The sequence below is a fragment of the Anas acuta genome, chromosome 5 (assembly GCF_963932015.1).
Source record: "Anas acuta chromosome 5, bAnaAcu1.1, whole genome shotgun sequence".
NCBI classification, from domain to species: domain Eukaryota; kingdom Metazoa; phylum Chordata; class Aves; order Anseriformes; family Anatidae; genus Anas; species Anas acuta.
The window spans coordinates 82850-102881 of record NC_088983.1 but is presented as its reverse complement, the minus strand read 5'-3'; the positions used below and the strand labels follow the sequence as shown (position 1 = coordinate 102881).

Genomic DNA, 20032 nt, shown 5'->3' with positions numbered 1-20032 from the left:
CTGAGAGCTAAGTTGGGGGGCACCTGGTATTTGCATATCTGGGGTGGCTAATGGGAGCTGGGAGCCAGAGCAGCGTGGTGCCTGCTGGCTGAATAGGCTTGGTGCCACTGTGAGGGTGGTTGAGGCTGAGTCACGTTCAGGCTGCTTGTGGCTGGGTCACCAGGCTAATAGGAGCAGCGGGATTATTTTGTAGCTTGAGTGCGTGCGCCAGGCAGGACAGTTTCCTTCAGTTTGTCTGTCTTGTAGTGTTGCTTCTGCAGTGTCTGTTCTGTGCTTCTCGGGTCTTGATATCCTCCTGGCTTTTGACACTGGACTGACCAGACAGGCGTCTTGGTAGCGGTGCTGAAGGGCCTCAATGCTTGTTTTGTCATCATGGCTGTGATCCGAGCACTTCTTGTCTTGCAGTCGCTGGTTGAACTGCAGATCTGTTTGAGGTCTTGCGATCTCAAAACGAATATGATGCACATCTGTTTCCATTCTCACTCTTGCAGAAGTCATCTGGGCCGCATCAGGAGCCTTTGCTTGGGAATCGAATTCCTAAGTGTCGTCTTAGGGGGTTTTCAGTCCCCATCCTTCTGGTCTCTTGTCTTGAAGGCAGGCTTTTTAGGCCTCCATCATCCCAGTTCTGGCAGTTGCTTCCAGTCGCGTGTCGTGACATTGGAGTCTCTGGTAGGGTCTGGTGCAGAGCACCTGTTCTGACTTGCTGTTGCCGTAGGGCTTTCTTTTTGGGGGTCACTTTTTCTTGCGCCTTGTGTTGTGTTTTGTTTGTAGTGTTTTTGGCGTGCCTGTGTGTGTGTACGTGTTTGGTCTGGATCTGTCCTGCCTGGCAGTTAGTGATGACAGGTAACGTGGCAGTGCATGGGTGTACTAATACATTGATGGGACTGTGTTGGTGAAGACATCCTGTCTGCCTCTGGGCATGTACTGAAGGGCAGCTGGCACAGTCATCTCTGTGGTGTTTGTCAGATGTGGGGGTGGGAGAGTATATCTCCTTGCGAGCAGCTGTTTGTATAGTTCTTGAATGGTGTGCTTGAGGAGGTCTGTTGAATCTTGAAAGCTTACAGATGGGATTTTGCTTTTTTTTTTTTTTATTTCTTTCCTGTCCCCATTAGAGTGTAAACCCTAGGAGGAACCTGTCACAGGAAAGAGCTCCTTCTGGAACTGTCCAGCACTTGGTAGGCAACTTCTGTTTAATTTGTTAAAGCTGAAACACAGTGTACAACACGGGACTTGACCATAGCTGCTTTTGGCAAGGTGAGCGATGAACAGATGTAGCAGGTACTTTAGGGGTGCAGTTGTCACTGCAGTTAGTTAACTGCACAAAATACAGTAAAAATCCTGTTTATATTTCAGGGGTGTTGTAACTGGCCTAAGAGAGCAGGTGGAAGCGTCTGCCTCGAGGGCAGGTGAGGAGGCCGAGGTAAGGGAGCAGATGAGAGTAACTGTCCTAGCTGTGCTGTGTCTTTGGATGTTGCTTCAGCCTGTGCTTTTCTTTTTGTTTCACATTTGTCTCATACAGGCTGAGTGGGGCCAAGCTGCACTCTGAAGAGCAGCACGAGAAGGGCGGGCTGGTTGTGAGCTGGATTGGAGCAGAACTGCCAAGTAGCACGAGGTGAGTGCGAAGGGTATCCGTCTTGCTTTGCAGGTGCCATGGCAGGCTCTCCACAGAAGCGGTTGAGGATTGGAGAAGAGGTTGCAGATGATCAAGGAGCGACACAGAATCACAGAATCACAGAATTTTCTAGGTTGGAAGAGACCTCAAGATCATCGAGTCCAACCTCTGACCTAAAACTAACAGTCCCCACTAAACCATATCCCTAAGCTCTACATCTAAACGTCTTTTGAAGACTTCCAGGGATGGTGACTCCACCACCTCCCTGGGCAGCCCGTTCCAATGCCTCACAACCCTTTCAGTAAAGAAGCTCTTCCTAACATCTAACCTAAAACTCCCCTGGCGTAACTTTAGCCCATTCCCCCTCGTCCTGTCACCAGACACATGGGAGAACAGGCCAACCCCCACCTCGCTACAGCCTCCTTTAATGTACTTATACAGAGCAATAAGGTCACCCCTGAGCCTCCTCTTCTCTAGGCTGAACAAGCCCAGCTCCTTCAGCCGCTCCTCGTAGGACTTGCTCTCCAGGCCCCTCACCAGCTTCGTCGCCCTTCTTTGGACCCGCTCGAGCACCTCGATGTCCTTCTTGTAGCGAGGGGCCCAAAACTGAACACAGTACTCGAGGTGCGGCCTCACCAGAGCCGAGTACAGGGGGACGATCACCTCCCTAGCCCTGCTGGTCACAGTGTTTCTGATACAAGCCAGGATGCCGTTGGCCTTCTTGGCCACCTGAGCACACTGCTGGCTCATATTCAGCTGACTGTCCACCATCACTCCCAGGTCCTTCTCTGCCTGGCAGCTCTCCAACCATTCCTCTCCCAGCCTGTAGTTCTGCTTGGGGTTATTGCGCCCCAGGTGCAGGACCCGGCACTTGGCCTTGTTGAACATCATACAGTTGACCTCAGCCCATCGGTGCAGCCTATCCAGATCCTCCTGCAGAGCCTTCCTACCCTCGAGCAGATCGACATATGCACCTAACTTGGTGTCATCTGCAAACTTACTGAGGGTGCACTCAATGCCGTCATCCAGATCATTGATGAAGATGTTAAAGAGGACCGGCCCCAGCACCGAGCCCTGGGGGACGCCACTAGTGACTGGCCTCCAACTGGACTTGGCTCCATTCACCACAACTCTTTGGGCCCGGCTATCCAGCCAGTTTCTAACCCAACGAAGCGTGCGCCAGTCCAAGCCAAGAGCAGCCAGTTTCTTGAGGAGAATGCTGTGGGAGACGGTGTCAAAAGCCTTGCTGAAGTCAAGGTAGACCACATCCACAGCCTTTCCCTCGTCCACCCAGCGCGTCACTTTGTCGTAGAAGGAGATCAGGTTCGTCAAGCAGGACCTGCCTTCCATAAACCCATGCTGGCTGGGCCTGATCGCCTGCTTGCCCTTCAAGTGCCGCATGATGACTCCCAAGAGGATCTGCTCCATGAGCTTCCCTGGTACTGAGGTCAAACTGACCGGCCTGTAGTTCCCCGGGTCTGCCCTCCGGCCCTTCTTGTAGATGGGCGTCACATTTGCTAGCCGCCAGTCAGCTGGGACCTCCCCCGATAGCCAGGACTGCTGATAAATGATGGATAGGGGCTTGGCCAGCTCCTCTGCCAGTTCTCTCAGTACCCTTGGGTGGATCCCATCCGGCCCCATCGATTTGTGGACATCCAAGTGCCGTAGCAGGTCACCTACCAGTTCTTCGTGGATGGTGAGGGCCACATCCTGCTCCCCGTCCCCTTCCACCAGTTCTGGGTACTGGGTATCCAGAGAGCAACCGGTTTTGCCGCTAAAGACTGAGGCAAAGAAGGCATTGAGCACCTCCGCCTTTTCCTCATCTCTTGTAACTAAGTTTACCCCTGCATCCAGTAAAGGATGGAGATTCTCCCTAGTCCTCCTTTTTGTGTTGATGTATTTATAAAAGCATTTTTTATTATCTTTAACGGCAGTAGCCAGATTGAGCTCCAGACGAGCTTTGGCCTTCCTAATCTTGTCCCTGCACAGCCTCGCTACATCCTTATAGTCCTCCTTAGTGGCCTGCCCAATTTTCCAAAGATTATAAACCCTCTTTTTTCTCCTAAGCTCAAGCCACAATTCTCTGTTGAGCCAGGCTGGTCTTCTTCCCCGCTGGCTCATCTTTGGGCGCATGGGAATAGACCGCTCCTGCGCCATTAGGATTTGCCTCTTAAAGAGCGCCCAGCCTTCCTGGACCCCTCTGCCCTTCAGAACCGCCTCCCATGGGACTCCACCAACTAGTGTCCTGAGCAGCCCAAAGTCAGCCCTCCGAAAGTCCAATACAGTGGTTTTACTGGTTCCCTTCCTGGCCCCGCCAAGAATAGTGAACTCCACCATTTCGTGGTCACTCCGCCCAAGACTGTTCCCGACAATCACATCCTCCACCAGTCCTTCTCTGTTTGTGAAGAGAAGGTCAAGCAGGGCACCACCCCTGGTAGGTTCACTAATCAGCTGCGTCAGGAAGCTATCTTCCACTTTCTCCAGAAACCTCCTAGACTGCTTTCTCTGGGCTGTGTTGTGCTTCCAGGATATGTCAGGGAAGTTGAAGTCCCCCACGAGTACAAGCGCTGACGATTTCGCAACTTCTGTCAGCTGCCTGTAGAACTCCTCATCCGTCTCCTCATCCTGGTTCGGCGGTCTATAGCAGACCCCGACCAGGACACTAGCCTTGTTGTCCCTGCCGATCCTAACCCAAAGGGACTCGATCTTGTCATTCCTAGCCTCGAGTTCTACAACATCGAAAGACTCTCTAACATAGAGAGCCACACCGCCACCCCTTCTGTGCTGCCTGTCCCTTCTGAAGAGCCTATAGCCAGGCATCGCAGCACTCCAGTCATGAGACTGGTCCCACCATGTTTCCGTGATGGCAACCAAGTCGTAGCCTGCCCGCTGCACGATGGCTTCCAGCTCCTCCTGTTTATTACCCATGCTGCGTGCATTGGTGTAGATGCACTTCAGCTGGGCCTTTACTTTATCCTCCGGCCTTGCCATTGTTCCCCCTGGCACAGCCCCAACAGTCCTTGTTTCAGCCCCATCCCCCTTCTTACCTAGTTTAAAGCCCTATCTATCAGCCCTGCCAACTCCTGACCCAAGATCCTTACCCCTCTCCGAGAGAGGCCCATCCCATCCGGTGCCATCAGGCCCGGTGTAGCATAGACCTTCCCGTGATCAAAAAACCCAAAGTTGTGCCGGTCACACCAGTCACGAAGCCACGAGTTTATGCGAACAGCGCACCTTTCAGCTTCCATCCCCCCTATCGGAAGGACAGAGGCAAACACAACCTGCGCGCCCGAACCTCTAAGTTGTCGCCCCAAATCCCTAAAGTCTCTTTTGATCGCCTTCGGGCTTCTCTTTGCTACTTCATCGCTACCAGCCTGAAAGACCAATAGCGGGTAGTAGTCATTGGGCCGTACCAGGCGCTTGACCTTCTTGGCAACGTCCCTGACCCTGGCCCCAGGGAGGCAGCAGACCTCCCTACGGGTAGGGTCAGGCCGACAAATAGGGCCCTCTGTTCCCCTAAGGACAGAGTCACCCACAACAATCACCCTTCTTTCGTTCTTGGTGGAGGCAGTCCTGATGCGTGGAGTTGACCTCCTCACCCTAGGAATCCTCCTGGGAACACTTTCTACCTCTTCCTCAATTGCTGTTGATCTCTCATTCTCCAGGGCCTCAAACCTGTTTTGTAAGGGCACCTGGGAAGGTGGGGTCGGAAGAGGAGGGCATCGCCTGCGATGTCGAGCAGGGACCTGTCTCCATTCCTCCTCAACTCCCAGGTCCCCTCCCTCTGCCCGACGGCGACTGGGCAGGGTGTCCACCCCCATTTGGGGTGTCTCACCCCGGTACCTCTCCTTGAGGCCATGCAGGGAGTTGCTCCAGAAGTCTATCTCCCTCTCACACTCCCTGATGGCCCTCAGCCTCTCCACCTCCTCCTTGAGCTCCGCCACCATGCGGATCAGGTCATCCACTTGCTCACACCTAACACACGCAGCGTCTCTGCCTCCTGCCGATGGCAGGAATAGGCTCTGACACTCCCTGCATCCCGTGACCTGAACCGCTGCATTCTTTAGCGGGTACTCGGTCTGGGTGTGTACCGACCTCCTGCAGAGCGCTCCGTGCCTGGTGGAGACCATTATCGCCTAGCTAACGACTGTCGTTAACAGGCGTTCGTGTGGGCGGGGGTAGCTCTCCGCCCTTCCTGCTCGCCCTGCCTGCGCGAACTGCCGCGCTAACTGCCGCGCCACTCCCTTCTGACGCGCCACGCCCTGTTTGCCCGCCCTGTTCGCCGCGCTCCTGGTCGCTCGCGCTCCCTAGGGGCTGCTTTTGAACGGCCGGGGAGGGGACGCTGCTGGCTCCGCCTTCGCCTCGTCAGCCTCCCTCACGAGGGCTGCCGGCTCCTGGCGGCTCCCTGAAGTCGGCTCGATGCCGGAAAGTTAGCCCTGCCTGGCCCGATCCCCCGCTCCGCTGCAGAACGCGTCTGCCCCGGAGCCGATCGCCTCGGCAAATGGCAGTGAAATGGCGGTGGCGCCCGGTTTAAATAGCCCGCCGCTGACGCTGCTGGCTCCGCCTTCGCCTCGTCAGCCTCCCTCACGAGGGCTGCCGGCTCCTGGCGGCTCCCTGAAGTCGGCTCGATGCCGGAAAGTTAGCCCTGCCTGGCCCGATCCCCCGCTCCGCTGCAGAACGCGTCTGCCCCGGAGCCGATCGCCTCGGCAAATGGCAGTGAAATGGCGGTGGCGCCCGGTTTAAATAGCCCGCCGCTGACGCTGCTGGCTCCGCCTTCGCCTCGTCAGCCTCCCTCACGAGGGCTGCCGGCTCCTGGCGGCTCCCTGAAGTCGGCTCGATGCCGGAAAGTTAGCCCTGCCTGGCCCGATCCCCCGCTCCGCTGCAGAACGCGTCTGCCCCGGAGCCGATCGCCTCGGCAAATGGCAGTGAAATGGCGGTGGCGCCCGGTTTAAATAGCCCGCCGCTGACGCTGCTGGCTCCGCCTTCGCCTCGTCAGCCTCCCTCACGAGGGCTGCCGGCTCCTGGCGGCTCCCTGAAGTCGGCTCGATGCCGGAAAGTTAGCCCTGCCTGGCCCGATCCCCCGCTCCGCTGCAGAACGCGTCTGCCCCGGAGCCGATCGCCTCGGCAAATGGCGTGCGGGGATGGCTTGAAAAGGGTATGGCTGCTTTCTCTTCTGTTTATCAGGTGTCCCAGGCAATGTGGGCTGTGGTGTTAGTCTTTAGAATCGGAACAAAGCAGGTGCTGAAATGCTGTGTCTGTTTTTTTTTGTGTTGGGGTTGCACCTTGATGAGTGTAGGGATGGGTTTTAAGTGGGTGCAGCGGAGAGCCTGGCCCCAGTGTCCTGTAGTGTGTTTTGACCCATCAGCATAGCCTTTTGGTTCTCAGGTAGCCTACTGAAGTAAGTGATTTTTCCTGCGAGTGGAATGGAACAGAATTATTTTTTGGTGTGCAATCTGTTCTGCTCCTAGATTGTTCTTTCTATGTAAATGAATGATCGAGGTAATTCCAGATGGAAAAAGAAATCAATTGCTTACTTAGTTGTATTGTCCTTTTAATATTCAAAGCTACAGCAAAAGCATGGGGATTTTTGTTTCTAGAAACACCCTAGCTCTCCTGTCTGCACTCTGTATGCTGTTGAGCTAAGCCTTATAAAGAAGTAAATAAACCACAGCTGCTGCTCCTCCTCTTTTTGTTTTTTTTCTGCTTTCCCCAAGCACTTTCCCAGGTGGTTGGCTTCAGGGTTCAGGTGAGACCTAGTGGTAACTGAGTTGCAGGTGTGCCATCAGAGAGCTCCTTCTGCCTGGGCTGCACTTTTGGGTAAGTGCTTTGTTTTTCTTTCAGTTGTTTGGAGGGTTCTTTAGGTGGGTCAGAGTCTATGGACTGATGCATTTTGAAGTAGGAACTGGTACTCCTATCTTTTTGAGTTGGTAACTGGTAGGATCTGTCACTGTAAAGCAATCTAGTAGTATGTGCCTGTATTGCACACAGCTCTTCCTCAGGTGAGTAGTTATAATGGCAGTTTTACGGATAGTATGGTGATGTTACTTTGTGTGTTTGCTTTGTGGTTCTGGTTCCCTTCTGATTTTTGCAGAATTATGGGGCTTTTTGTGATTCTTTGCCTGTATGTCAAATATTATCAAAGTCATAACCTTTCTGTCAAAGTGATGGAGCAGGGTTTAGGAGAAATGTATGATGGAAGCTCCCTGTGTGAGCATGTGTCTGAAAATGGCAGCAGTGGGCACGTAAGGGGTAGTCTGTTTCAGGTTTAGGGACAGTTTGTTGTATTTCTGGAGCTTTTGCCTGTGGGTTTTCTGTCTGTCGAGTGTTTAGACCTTGCAGCCTTCTAGTCTTGATGTGCTTGAAGTGACTTATTACAAGTATGTTTATGAGGGGTTGCCAGGTACATTGTTTTTGGGAAACAGTGGAGTAATGTCTCTTGACCGCTTAAGTGCAGTAGTGCCTAGAGAGTGAGCAGGCTCACCACCTTCTTCTGTGCAGAATAAGTCCGCCCGGGCCCATTGCGGCGCTGCCTGGGCACACTTCTCAGGTAAATGTAGTGAGCAGATGAGGGAAAGGAGCTGGGAACAGAGAGGTATTGCACAGTAGCATGTTGCATCAGTAGTAGTCAGCGTTGCGGAGGAGGTGGGTGTCAGTGCTGGCGTGCTAGTGAATGCTGGTTCTCTGTTTTTGCAAGTGATGATGAACCTGTTGGACGTAATTCCATTTGCAAGAGTTCCAGTTACTGGCCTGGTCGTGTTGTCCTTTCAATGTTAAAAGCTGCAGCAAAAGCATGGGGATCGTTGCTTCTAGAAACACCACAGGTCACCTGTCTGCTCTCTGCATGTTTTTCCAGTAAAGCAGATCTTAAAAAAAAAAAACAAAGAAAATAATAAAAAACAGCTGCTGCTGCTCCTGCTTTCTTTCTACTTCCTTGTGCTTTGCCCCTCCCCTTTTCCAGGTGATTGGGTTTGGGTGCTGGGCGGGGCCAAATGGTATATGAGCCCCAGGCATGCTATCAGAGAGCTCCTTCTGCCTGTGCTGCTCCTTGGGGTAAGTGCTTTGTTTTTCACTCAGTCAGTTTCAGGGTTCTTTAGGTGGGTCAGAGTCTATGGACTGATGCGTTTTCCAGTAGAAACCGGTACGCGTATCTTCTTGAGGTGGCAACTGGTAGGATCTGTCACTGTAAAGCAATCTAGTAGTAGTATGTGCCTGTATTGCACGCAGCTTTTCCTCAGGTGAGTAGTTGTTATGGCAGTTTTACGGATAGTATGGTGATGTTACTTTGTGTGTTTGCTTTGTGGTTCTGGGTCCCTTCTGATTTTTGCAGAATTACGGGGCTTTTTGTGAGTCTTTGCCTGTATGTCAAATATTATCAAAGTTACAACCTTGCTGTTAAAGTGATGGAGCAGGGTTTAGGAGAAGTGTATCATGGAAGCTCCCTGTGTGAGCGTGTATCTGAAAATGGCAGCAGTGGGCATGTAAGGGGTAGTCTGTTTCAAGTTTAGGGACAGGTTGTTACATTTCTGGAGCATTTGCCTGTGTGTTTTCTGTCTGTCGAGTCTTTAGACCATAAAGCCTTCTAGGCTTTATGTCCTTGAATTTACGTATTAGAAGTACGTTTATGAGGGGTTGCCAGGTACGTTGTTCTTGGGAAACTGTGGGGTATGGTTCCTTGAGTGCATAAGTGCAGTAGTGCCAAGAGAGTGAGCAGGGCCACCTTCTTCATCTCTGCAGAATAAGTCTGTTCGGGCACACTTCTCAGGTAAATGTAGTGAGCAGATGAGGGAAAGGAGCTGGGAACAGAGAGGTATTGCACAGTAGCATGTTGCATCAGTAGTAGTCAGCGTTGCGGAGGAGGTGGGTGTCAGTGCTGGCGTGCTAGTGAATGCTGGTTCTCTGTTTTTGCAAGTGATGATGAACCTGTTGGACGTAATTCCATTTGCAAGAGTTCCAGTTACTGGCCTGGTCGTGTTGTCCTTTCAATGTTAAAAGCTGCAGCAAAAGCATGGGGATCGTTGCTTCTAGAAACACCACAGGTCACCTGTCTGCTCTCTGCATGTTTTTCCAGTAAAGCAGATCTTAAAAAAAAAAAACAAAGAAAATAATAAAAAACAGCTGCTGCTGCTCCTGCTTTCTTTCTACTTCCTTGTGCTTTGCCCCTCCCCTTTTCCAGGTGATTGGGTTTGGGTGCTGGGCGGGGCCGAATGGTATATGAGCCCCAGGCATGCTATCAGAGAGCTCCTTCTGCCTGGGCTGCTCCTTGGGGTAAGTGCTTTGTTTTTCCTTCAGTCGGTTGCAGGGTTCTTTAGGCAGGCTGGAGTTTATAGATTTCTATAATTTTTAAGTGCTTGGAATTCACTTAATAGAGGGATGTTTAATAGAGGTTTCTGGCTCACTGTTTTTTTGGGATGGTGGGATACTCTTCTGTTTTGAGCTGTATTTTAATCTCTAGATGTATAAACCCACTTGTGTAATTCTCCAGAGGACTAAAACCAGCTTGATTGCATGGTACCTGTGGCTTGGTAGCGTAGATGCAGCATTACCAAGAGCCTGAGCAGGGTTGTATCAGAGTCACCTCTTTCATCTGCAAAGGGTAAGTCTGTGATTACCTCTGCCGAGGCTGCTGTGTGCGCGTGTCTTTTTCGCATTTGTGGAGCTCGTTTTTTTTTTTGTGTGTGTTTATGTTCTAACTTTTTTTTTTTGAGGGGTGAATAGTGTGTGTGCTGAGCGTGGTTGGCAGGAGGAAGCGGGGAGCTCCTCAGGACTAGTAGGTTTGGTTTCTAGGAGTGTGCAGCATCCTTCCTGTGCGATGCGACTGATTGTTGGGTGGGAATGTACCAGCTTGTGTGTGCTGGGCAATGTAGCTTGTGTAGTGTGTGTTGTGTGGCCTGGGCAGAGTTTGCTGTGGCGCTGTGAGCGTAGAATCTCAGAGCTGGTGAGCAGCTGAAGTACCGGAGCTGGGAAGAGAGAGGTCTTGCAGCAGGTACGCTGTGGCTGTTTCAGAGTGTGCGTTTCTCTTGCCTCTGCAGGTGCTTTGTGCAGTTGTGGAGAGGGAAGGGAAATCCTCATGTCACGAAGCTCTGAGGGAAGGTGAGTGGTGTCAGCCTGGTCATCGCTTATCCTAAGCGAAGGGAAGACGCTCAGGTGTTTCCCTGTGAGGGTCCGAGGTAAGGCTGTTTGGGATAGAGGAGCAGTGTGGCAGGTGGGTGCTTGCAAGCACCACGGTCATTGTATCCTTTTGTGTTCCCAGGTGGCGTGGGTGATGCTGGCCGCTCCTTTCAAGCTTGGACCTAATTTGCAGGTCCAGAGGCAAGTGGCCTGCTGTTTTGAAAGGATAAAAGTAAAGCTGGGGTTGCTTATGTTGTTGAGGGATGGGTGCTACTGCTGGCAGCTGAATGTTTATCTTCTTCCTGCCTTTCTCCTTTGTTCAGGCTGAAATGCAGTGTGCAGTGCAGGACCTCTCGACCCAAGCTGCCTCTGCAGTGACTCTGGTGCGTGATGAGCAGAGGTAGCTGTTATTTTTGGGGTGCGGTTGTCACTGCAGTTATTTTCCTACATTCAATAGAGTAAAATTCCAGTTTGCCTTTTAGAGGTGCTGTAAGTGGGTGAAGAGAACAGATGGAAGCATCTGCCACGTGGGGCAGGCAAGCGGCTGAGGTACAGGAGGGGATGAGAGTATGTTGGGAATTGGCATAATTGTTCGATCTAAGCTTGCCTTAAGCAACCAGGGGTAGGCCTTAGAAATCTCAGGGCCTGCTGTAGCTGAGCAAACCAAGCTGCCAGAGTAACTGTGAGAAGCTCCCACGGAAATGACTCCCACATCACCCAATTAAGGAACTCAGAAAATATTGTTATCAGCAGCTGGCCTCAAGGACTAGGCCTACGTGAACGTTAAGCACAAAGGGGGTTGTTTTCCTAACTTCTAATCAAAAGGGGGGTTCTTTTCTTGCAGGTGGTGTTATTTTCTTAACGGTTTGTCTGAGTGCTTTTGACCAATAATCTTGTGTGAAACACTGTCCATCCCTGTAAAGTTCACTATAAAAGTTAGGCTATTCGGGCAATAAAATGGTGAAGCATGATCTGACTCTGCTGGTGTCTGTCGTGCTTTCGTCCGTGCTTCGCAACAAGAGTGTGTGATTTTTTTCCTGGGGATGGAATGGAATTCATTTTGTTGACATATAATCTGTTCTGCTCCTAGATTTTTTTTCAATGCAAATAAAAGTTTGAGCTAATTCCATTTGAAAAAGTTCCAGTTACTTGCTGGGTCGTGTTGTCCATTCAATGTTAAAAGCTGCAGCAAAAGCATGGGGATTGTTGCTTCTAGAAACACCCCAATTTTCTTGTCTGCAGTCTGCATGCTGTTGAGCTAAAGCAGATTTCAAAAAAAAAAAACCCAAAAAACAGGAAACACACAAAAAACAATAAAAAAAAACACCATTGGGTCACTTGTGAATGCAACGATCATTTAATCCCTTTGTTTTCCTAGGTGGTGTGGGTGATACTGGCTGCACTGTTGGAGCTTGGATTCGGAGAGGAAGAGGTGAGCAGAACCATGTGTTGCATCAGCAGTAGTCAGCATTGTGGAGCAGGTGGGCATCGTGGCCGGCGTGCTAGTGAATGCTGTTACTCTGTTTTTGCAGCTGATGACTAAGATGACAATCGGTGCCTGTGCATTTCTTGAGGTGGAAGGAATTTACCATCCAGCAACCTGAGAGCTAAGTTGGGGGGCGCCTGGTATTTGCATATCTGGAGTGGCTAATGGGAGCTGGGAGCCAGAGCAGCATGGAGCCAGCTAGCTGAATATACTTAGTGTCACTGTGAGGGTGGTTCAGGCTGGGTCACGTTCAGGCTGCTTGTGGCTTGGTCAACAGGCTAATAGAAGCAGCGGGATTATTTGGTAGCGTGAGTGCGTGCGCCAGGCAGGACAGTTTCCTTCTGTTCATCTGTCTTGTAGTGTTGCTTCTGCAGTGTCTGTTCTGTGCTTGTCGGGTCTTGATATCCTCCTGGCTTTTTACACAGGACTGACCAGACAGGCGACTTGGTAGCGGTGCTGAAGGGCCTCAGTGCTTGTTTTGTCATCATGGCTCTGATCCGAGCACTTCTTGTCTTGCAGTCGCTGCTTGAACTACAGATCTGTGTGAGGTCTTGCGATCTCAAACCGAATATGATGCACATCTGTTTCCATCCTCACTCTTGCAGAAGTCATCTGGGCCACATCAGGAGCTCTTGCTTGGGAATTGATTTCCTGATATTTGTCTCAGGGGGTTTTCAGTCCCCATCCTTCTGGTCTCTTGTCTTGAAGGCAGGCTTTTTAGGCCTCCACCATCCCAGTTCTGGCAGTTGCTTCCAGTCGCGTGTCGTGACATTGGAGTCTCTGGTAGGGTCTGGTGCAGAGCACCTGTTCTGACTTGCTGTTGCCATAGGGCTTCCCTCTGGGGGTCACTTTTTCTTGTGCCTTGTGTTGTGTGTTTTGTTTGTAGTGTTTGTGGCGTGCCTGTGTGTGTATGTGTTTGGTCTGGAGCTGTCCTGCCTGGCAGTTAGTGATTAACATGGCAGTGCATGGGTGTACTAATACACTGATGGGACTGTGTTGGTGAAGACATCCGGTCTGCCTCTGGGCATGTACTGAAGGGCAGCTGGCACAGTCATCTCTGGTGGTTGGCAGATGTGGATTTGGGAGAGTATATCTGCTTGTGAGCAACTTCTCACATAGTGCTTGAACGGTGTGCTTGAGGAGGTCTGTCGAATCTTGAAAGCTTACAGATATGGGGTTTTGAAACGTTTATTTTTATTTCTTTCCTGTCCCCAGTAGAGCGTAAACCTTTGGAGGAACCTGTCACAGGAAAGAGCTCCTTCTGGAACTGTTCATCAGTTGGTAGGCAACTCGGTGACTGTCTTGATCTACTTCTGAGGTGCTGAGGCAAGGGGGCTGCTGTTTTGAAATGATAATATTGTAAATGGGGTCCCTTTTGTTGTGGAGGGACGGGTGCTAATGCTGGCAGCTGAATGATTCATTCTGTTGTGACTGTTCTAATTTGTTTAAGGTGAAACACAGTGTCCAACACGGGACTTGATGACCAGAGCTGCTTTTGGCAAGGTGAGCGATGAGCGCAGTTGTCACTGCAGGTACTTAACTACACAAAGTACAGTAAAAATCCTGTTTATATTTCAGGGGTGTTGTAGCTGGCCTAAGAGAGCAGATGGAAGCATCTGCATCAAGGGCAGGTAAGGGAGCAGATGAGAGTAACTGTCCCAGCTGTGCTGTGGCTTTGGATGTTGCTTCAGCCTGTGCTTTTCTTTTTGTTTCACAGGTGTGTCGCACAGGCTCAGAGGGGCCAAGCTGCACTCTGAAGAGCAGCACGAGAAGGGCGGGCTGGTTGTGAGCTGGATTGGAGCAGAACAGCCAAGTAGCACGAGGTGAGTGCGAAGGGTATCCATCTTGCTTTGCAGGTGCCATGGCAGGCTCTCCACAGAAGCGGTTGAGGATTTGAGAAGAGGTTGCGGATGATCAAGGAGCGACACGTGCAGGGATGGCTTGAAAAGGGTATGGCTGCTTTCTCTTCTGTTTATCAGGTGTCCCAGGCAATGTGGGCTGTGATGTTAGTTCTCGAGAATCGGAACAAAGCAGGTGCTGATATGATATGCTGTGTCTGTTTTTTTTTGTGTTGGGGTTGCACCTTGGTGAGTGTAGGGATGGGTTTTAAGTGGGTGCAGCGGAGGGCCTGAACCCCAGTGTCCTGTAGTGTGTTTTGACCCATCAGCATAGCCTTTTGGTTCTCAGGTAGCCTACTGAAGTAAGTGATTTTTCCTGTGAGTGGAATGCAATTGACTTTTTTTTTTGGGTGTAAGCAGTTCTGCTCCTAGATTTTTCTTATTATGTAAATAAAAGATCAAGCTAATTCCAGATGGAAAAATCAGTTACTTTCTTGGTCAGTTTGTCCTTTTAATATTCAAAGCTCCAGCAAAGGCATGGGGAGTTTTGTTTCTAGAAACACCCTAGTTCTCCTGTCTTCATTCTGCATGCTGTAGAGCTAAGCCATATAAATGAATAAAGAAACCACAGCTTCTGCTCCTTTCTGATTTTTTTTTTGTGCTTTCCCCAAGCACTTTCCCAGGTGATTAGCTTCAGGTTCCAGGTGGGACCTAGTGGTAACTGAGTTGCAGATATTCCATGATAGAGCTCATTCTGCCTGGGCTGCTTTTTGGGGTAAGCGCTTTGTTTTTCCTTCAGTCAGTTTCAGGGTTCTTTAGGTGGGTCAGAGTCTATGGACTGATGCGTTCTGAAGTAGAAACCGGTACGCATATCTTTTTGAGTTGGTAACTGGTAGGATCTGTCACTGTAAAGCAATCTAGTAGTAGTATGTGCCTGTATTGCACGCAGCTCTTCCTCAGGTGAGTAGATATTATGGCAGTTTTACGGATGGTATGGTGATGTTACTTTGTGTGTTTGCTTTGTGGTTCTGGGTCCCTTCTGATTTTTGCAGAATTACGGGGCTTTCTGTGAGCCTTTGCATCTATGTCAAATATCAAAGTCAAAGCCTTGCTGTTAAGGAGATGGAGCAGAGTTTAGTTGAAATGTATCATGGAAGCTCCCTGTGTGAGCATGTGTCTGAAAATGGCAGCAGTGGGAATGTAAGGGGTAGTCTGTTTCAAGTTTAGGGACAGGTTGTTACATTTCTGGAGCATTTGCCTGTGGGTTTTCTGTCTGTTGAGTCTTTAGACCTTGCAGCCTTCTAGTCTTGATGTCCTTGAAATGACATATTAGAAGTATGTTTATGAGGGGTTGCCAGGTGCATTGGTTTTGGGAAACCGTGGGCCACGTTTTTTTGACCACATAAGTGCAGTAGTGCCTAGAGAGTGAGCAGGCTCACCTCCTTCATCTCTGCAGAATAAGTCTGCCCGGGCCCCTTTTTGGCGCGGCGCCGCCCGGGCCCCTTTCGGCGCGGCGCCGCCCGGCCCCATTTGTCATGTGGAGCTACTGAGCAGGTGAGTTAAAGGAGCTGGGAACAGACAGTTATTGCACAATGATATGTTGCATCAGTAGTAGTGAGCGTTGTGCAGGAGGTGGGTATTAGGGCTGGGCAGCTAGTGAATGCTGGTTCTCTGTTTTTGCAAGAGATGATGAACCTGTTTGGCATAATTCCATTTGAAAAAGTTCCAGTTACTTGAATGGTTGTGCTGTCCTTTCAATATTAAAAGCTGCAGCAAAAGCATGGTGATTGTTGCTTCTAGAAACACCCCAGGTCTCTTGTCTGCTCTCTGCATGTTGTTTAGGTAAAAGTGATTTAAAAAGAATATAGTAAACACACACACACAAAAAAAAACAAACAAAAAAAAAAGAAAAAACCACAGTTGGCTGAGTTGTTGTGAACACAACGATCATTTAATCCCTTTGTTTTCCCAGGTGGTGTGGATGATACTGGTTGCACTGTTGGAGCTTGGACTCGGAGAGGAACACGTGAGCACAATTGTATGTTGCATCAGCAGTAGTCAGCATTGTGGAGAAGGTGAGCAATGGTGCTGGTGTCCTAGTGAATGCTGTTACTCTGTTTTTGCAGCTGATGATGAGCCTGGCAATTGACTATCATGAAAATCAGTGCCTGTGCATTTCTTGAGGCGGAGGGACTTTGCCATGCAGCAACCTGAGAGCTAAGTTGGGGGGCACCTGGTATTTGCATATCTGGGGTGGCTAATGGGAGCTGGGAGCCAGAGCAGCATGGAGCGTGCTGGCTGAATAGACTTGGTGCCACTGTGAGGGTGGTTCAGGCTGGGTCATGTTCAGGCTGCTTGTGGCTGGGTCAGCAGGCTAATAGAAGCAGCAGGATTATTTTGTAGTGTGAGTGCGCACGCCAGGCAGGACAGTTTCCTTCAGTTTGTCTTGTAGTGTTGCTTCTGCAGCGTCTGTTCTGTGCTTGTCGGGTCTTGATATCCTCCTGGCTTTTTAGACCGGACTGATCAGACAGGCAACTTGGTAGCGGTGCTGAAGGGCCTCAATGCTTGTTTTGTCATCATGGCTCTGATCCGAGCACTTCTTGTCTTGCAGTCGCTGCTTGAACTGCAGATCTGTTTCAGGTCTTGTGTATCATATTGGGTTTGAGATCGCATCTGTTTCCATCCTCACTCTTGCAGAACTCATCTGGGCCACATCAGGAGCTCTTGCTTGGGAATTGATTTCCTAAGCGTTGTCTTATGGGGTTTTCAGTCCCCATCCTTCTGGTCTCTTGTCTTGAAGGCAGGCTTTTTAGGCCTCCATCATCCCAGTTCTGGCAGTTGCTTCCAGTCGAGTGTCGTGACATTTGAGTCTCTCGTAGGGTCTGGTGCAGAGCACCTGTTCTGACTTGCTGTTGTCATAGGGCTTTCCTTTTTGGGGTCACTTTTTCTTGTGCCTTGTGTTGTGTGTTTTGTTTGTAGTGTTTGTGGTGTGCCTGTGTGTGTATGTATTTGGTCTGGAGCTGTCCTGCCTGGCAGTTAGTGATTAATGTGGCAGGGCATGGGTGTACTAATACATTGTTTGTACTGTGTTGGGAAAGACATCCGGTCTGCCTCTGGGCGCATACTGAAGGGCAGCTGGCACAGTCATCTCTGGTGGTTGGCAGATGTGGATTTGGGAGAGTATATCTGCTTTTGAGCAGCTGTTTGCATAGTGCTTGAACGCTGTGCTTGAGGAGGTCTGTCAAATCTTGAAAGCTTACAGATATGGGGTTTTGAAATGTTTATTTTTATTTCTTTCCTGTCCCCATTAGAGTGTAAACCCTAGGAGGAACCTGTCACAGGAAAGAGCTCCTTCTGGAACTGTTCAGCACTCGGTAGGCAACTTTTGTTTAATTTGTTTAAGTTGAAATACAGTGTACAACACGGGACTTGACGACCAGAGCTGCTTTTGGCAATGTGAGCGATGAACGGATGTAGCTGGTACTTTAGGGGTGCAGTTGTCACTGCAGTTAGTTAACTGCACAAAATACAGTAAAAATCCTGTTTATATTTCAGGGGTGTTGTAACTGGCCTAAGAGAGCAGATGGAAGCATCTTCCTTGAGGGTAGGTGAGGGGGCCGAGGTAAGGGAGCAGATGAGAGTAAGTGTCCCAGCTGTGCTGTGGCTTTGGATGCTGTTTCAGCCTATGCTTTTCTTTTTCTTTTGCAGGTGTGTCGCACAGGCTGAGTGGGGCCAAGCTGCACTCTGAAGAGCAGCACGAGAAGGGCGGGCTGGTTGTGAGCTGGAGCTGGATTGGAGCAGAACGGCCGAGTAGCACGAGGTGAGTGCGAAGGGTATCCGTCTTGCTTTGCAGGTGCCATGGCAGGCTCTCCACAGAAGCGGTTGAGGATTGGAGAAGAGGTTGCGGATGATCAAGGAGCGACACGTGCAGGGATGGCTTGAAAAGGGCATGGCTGCTTTCTCTTCTGTTTATCAGGTGTCCCAAGCAACGTGGGCTGTGATGTTAGTTCCTGAGAACTGGAACAAAGCAGGTGCTGATGGTGGTCTTCTTCGGTAGGCAAAGAGGTGCCCAAAGCCCCGTCCTGTGTAGCCTGAGCACACCTCGCTGAGGATGAAGCATGCTTTCCAGCAGTTCCCAAAACTGTGTTGAAGCTGAAATGCTGTGTCTGTGTTTGTGTTGGGGTTGCTCCTTGGGGAGTGTAGGGATGGGTTTTAAGTGGGTGCAGAGGAGGGCCTGGCCCCAGTGTCCTGTAGTGTGTTTTAACCCATCAGCATGGCCTTTTGGTTCTCAGGTAGTTTACTGAATAAATGATTTTTCCTGCAAGTGGAATGGAATTGAATTTTTTTTTTGGCACGTAATCAGTTCTGCTCCTAGACTTTTCTTTCTATGTAAATAAAAGCTTGAGCTAATTCCAGATGGGAAAAAAAAATCAACTACTTGCTTGGTCATTTTGTCCTTTTAGTATCCAAAACATTTAAGCGCGGCGCCGCCCCGGGCCCATTTCTCAGGTGGAGCTACTGAGCATGTGAGGTAAAGGAGCTGGGAACAGAGGTATTGCACAATGGTATGTTGCATCAGTAGTAGTCAGTGTTGTACAGGAGGTGGCTATCAGTGCTGGCACGCTAGTGAATGTTCGTTCTCTATTTTTGGAAGTGATGATGAAGCTGTTTGACGTAATTCCATTTGAAAAAGTTCCAGTTACTGCCCTGGTCATGTCGTCCTTTCAATGTTAAAAGCTGCAGCAAAAGCATGGGGATTGTTGCTTCTAGAAACACCACAGGTCACCTGTCTGCTCTCTGCATGTTTTTCAAGTAAAGCAGGGGTAGGGGTAGTCTGTTTCAAGATTAGGGACAGCTTGTTATATTTCTGGAGCTTTTGTCTGTGTGTTTTCTGTCTGTCGAGTGTTTAGACCTTGCAGCCTTCTAGACTTTGTCCTTGAATTTACATAGTAGAAGTACATTTATGAGGGGTTGCCAGGTACGTTTTTTTTGGGAAACCGTGGGGTATGGTTCCTTGACCACATAAGTGCAGTAGTGCCTAGAGAGTGAGCAGGCTCACCTTCTTCTTCTCTGCAGAATAAGTCCGCCCGGCCCCATTTTGGCGCGGCGCTGCCCGGCCCCATTTTGGCGCGGCGCCGCCCGGGCCCCGTTCGGTGCGGCGCCGCCCGGGCCCATTTGTCATGTGGAGCTACTGAGCAGGTGAGGTAAAGGAGCTGGGAACAGACAGTTATTGCACAATGATATGTTGTCTTAGTAGTAGTGAACGTTGTGCAGGAGGTGGTTATTAGGGCTGGCATGCTGTTGAATGCTGGTTCTCTGTGTTTACAGATGGGGATGAGTCTGTTTAAACAAATTCTAGTTCAAAAAGTTTCAGATACTACCTTGGTGGAATGGAATTAATTTTGTTGGTGTATAATCTGTTCTGCTCATAGATTTTTCTTTCAATGCAAATAAAAGTTTGAGCTAATTCCATTTGAAAAAGTTTCAGTTACTTGCTGGGTCGTGTTGTCCTTTCAATGTTAAAAGCTGCAGCAAAAGCATGGGGATTGTTGCTTCTAGAAACACCCTAGGTCTCCTGTCTGCTCTCTGCATGTTTTTCAAGTAAAGCAGATCTTTAAAAAAAACAAAATCAAACAAAAAAAAAAAAAAAAAAAAACAAAGAAAATAATAAAAAACAGCTGCTGCTGCTTTCTTTCTACTTCCTTGTGCTTTGCCCCTCCCCTTTTCCAGGTGATTGGGTTTGAGTGCTGGGCGGGGCCAAATGGTATATGAGCCCCAGGCATGGTATTAGAGAGCTCCTTCTGCCTGGGCTGCTCCTTGGTGTAAGCGCTTTGTTTTTCCTTCAGTCAGTTGCAGGGTTCTCTAGGCAGGCTGGAGTCTATAGATTTCTAGAATTTTTAAGTGCTTGGAATTCATTTAATAGAGGGGTGTTTAGTAGAGGTTTGTGGCTTATTGTTTTTTAGGATGGTGCGATACTGCTCTGTTTTT

At 49.8% G+C, this 20032-nt stretch overlaps 1 protein-coding gene across 1 annotated transcript in view; it reads right to left on the bottom strand.

The window, feature by feature from the left end:
• Window positions 1-20032, bottom strand: part of LOC137856614 (uncharacterized) — a 210279-nt gene that overhangs the window by 116532 nt on the left and 73715 nt on the right. The window lies entirely within an intron of this gene.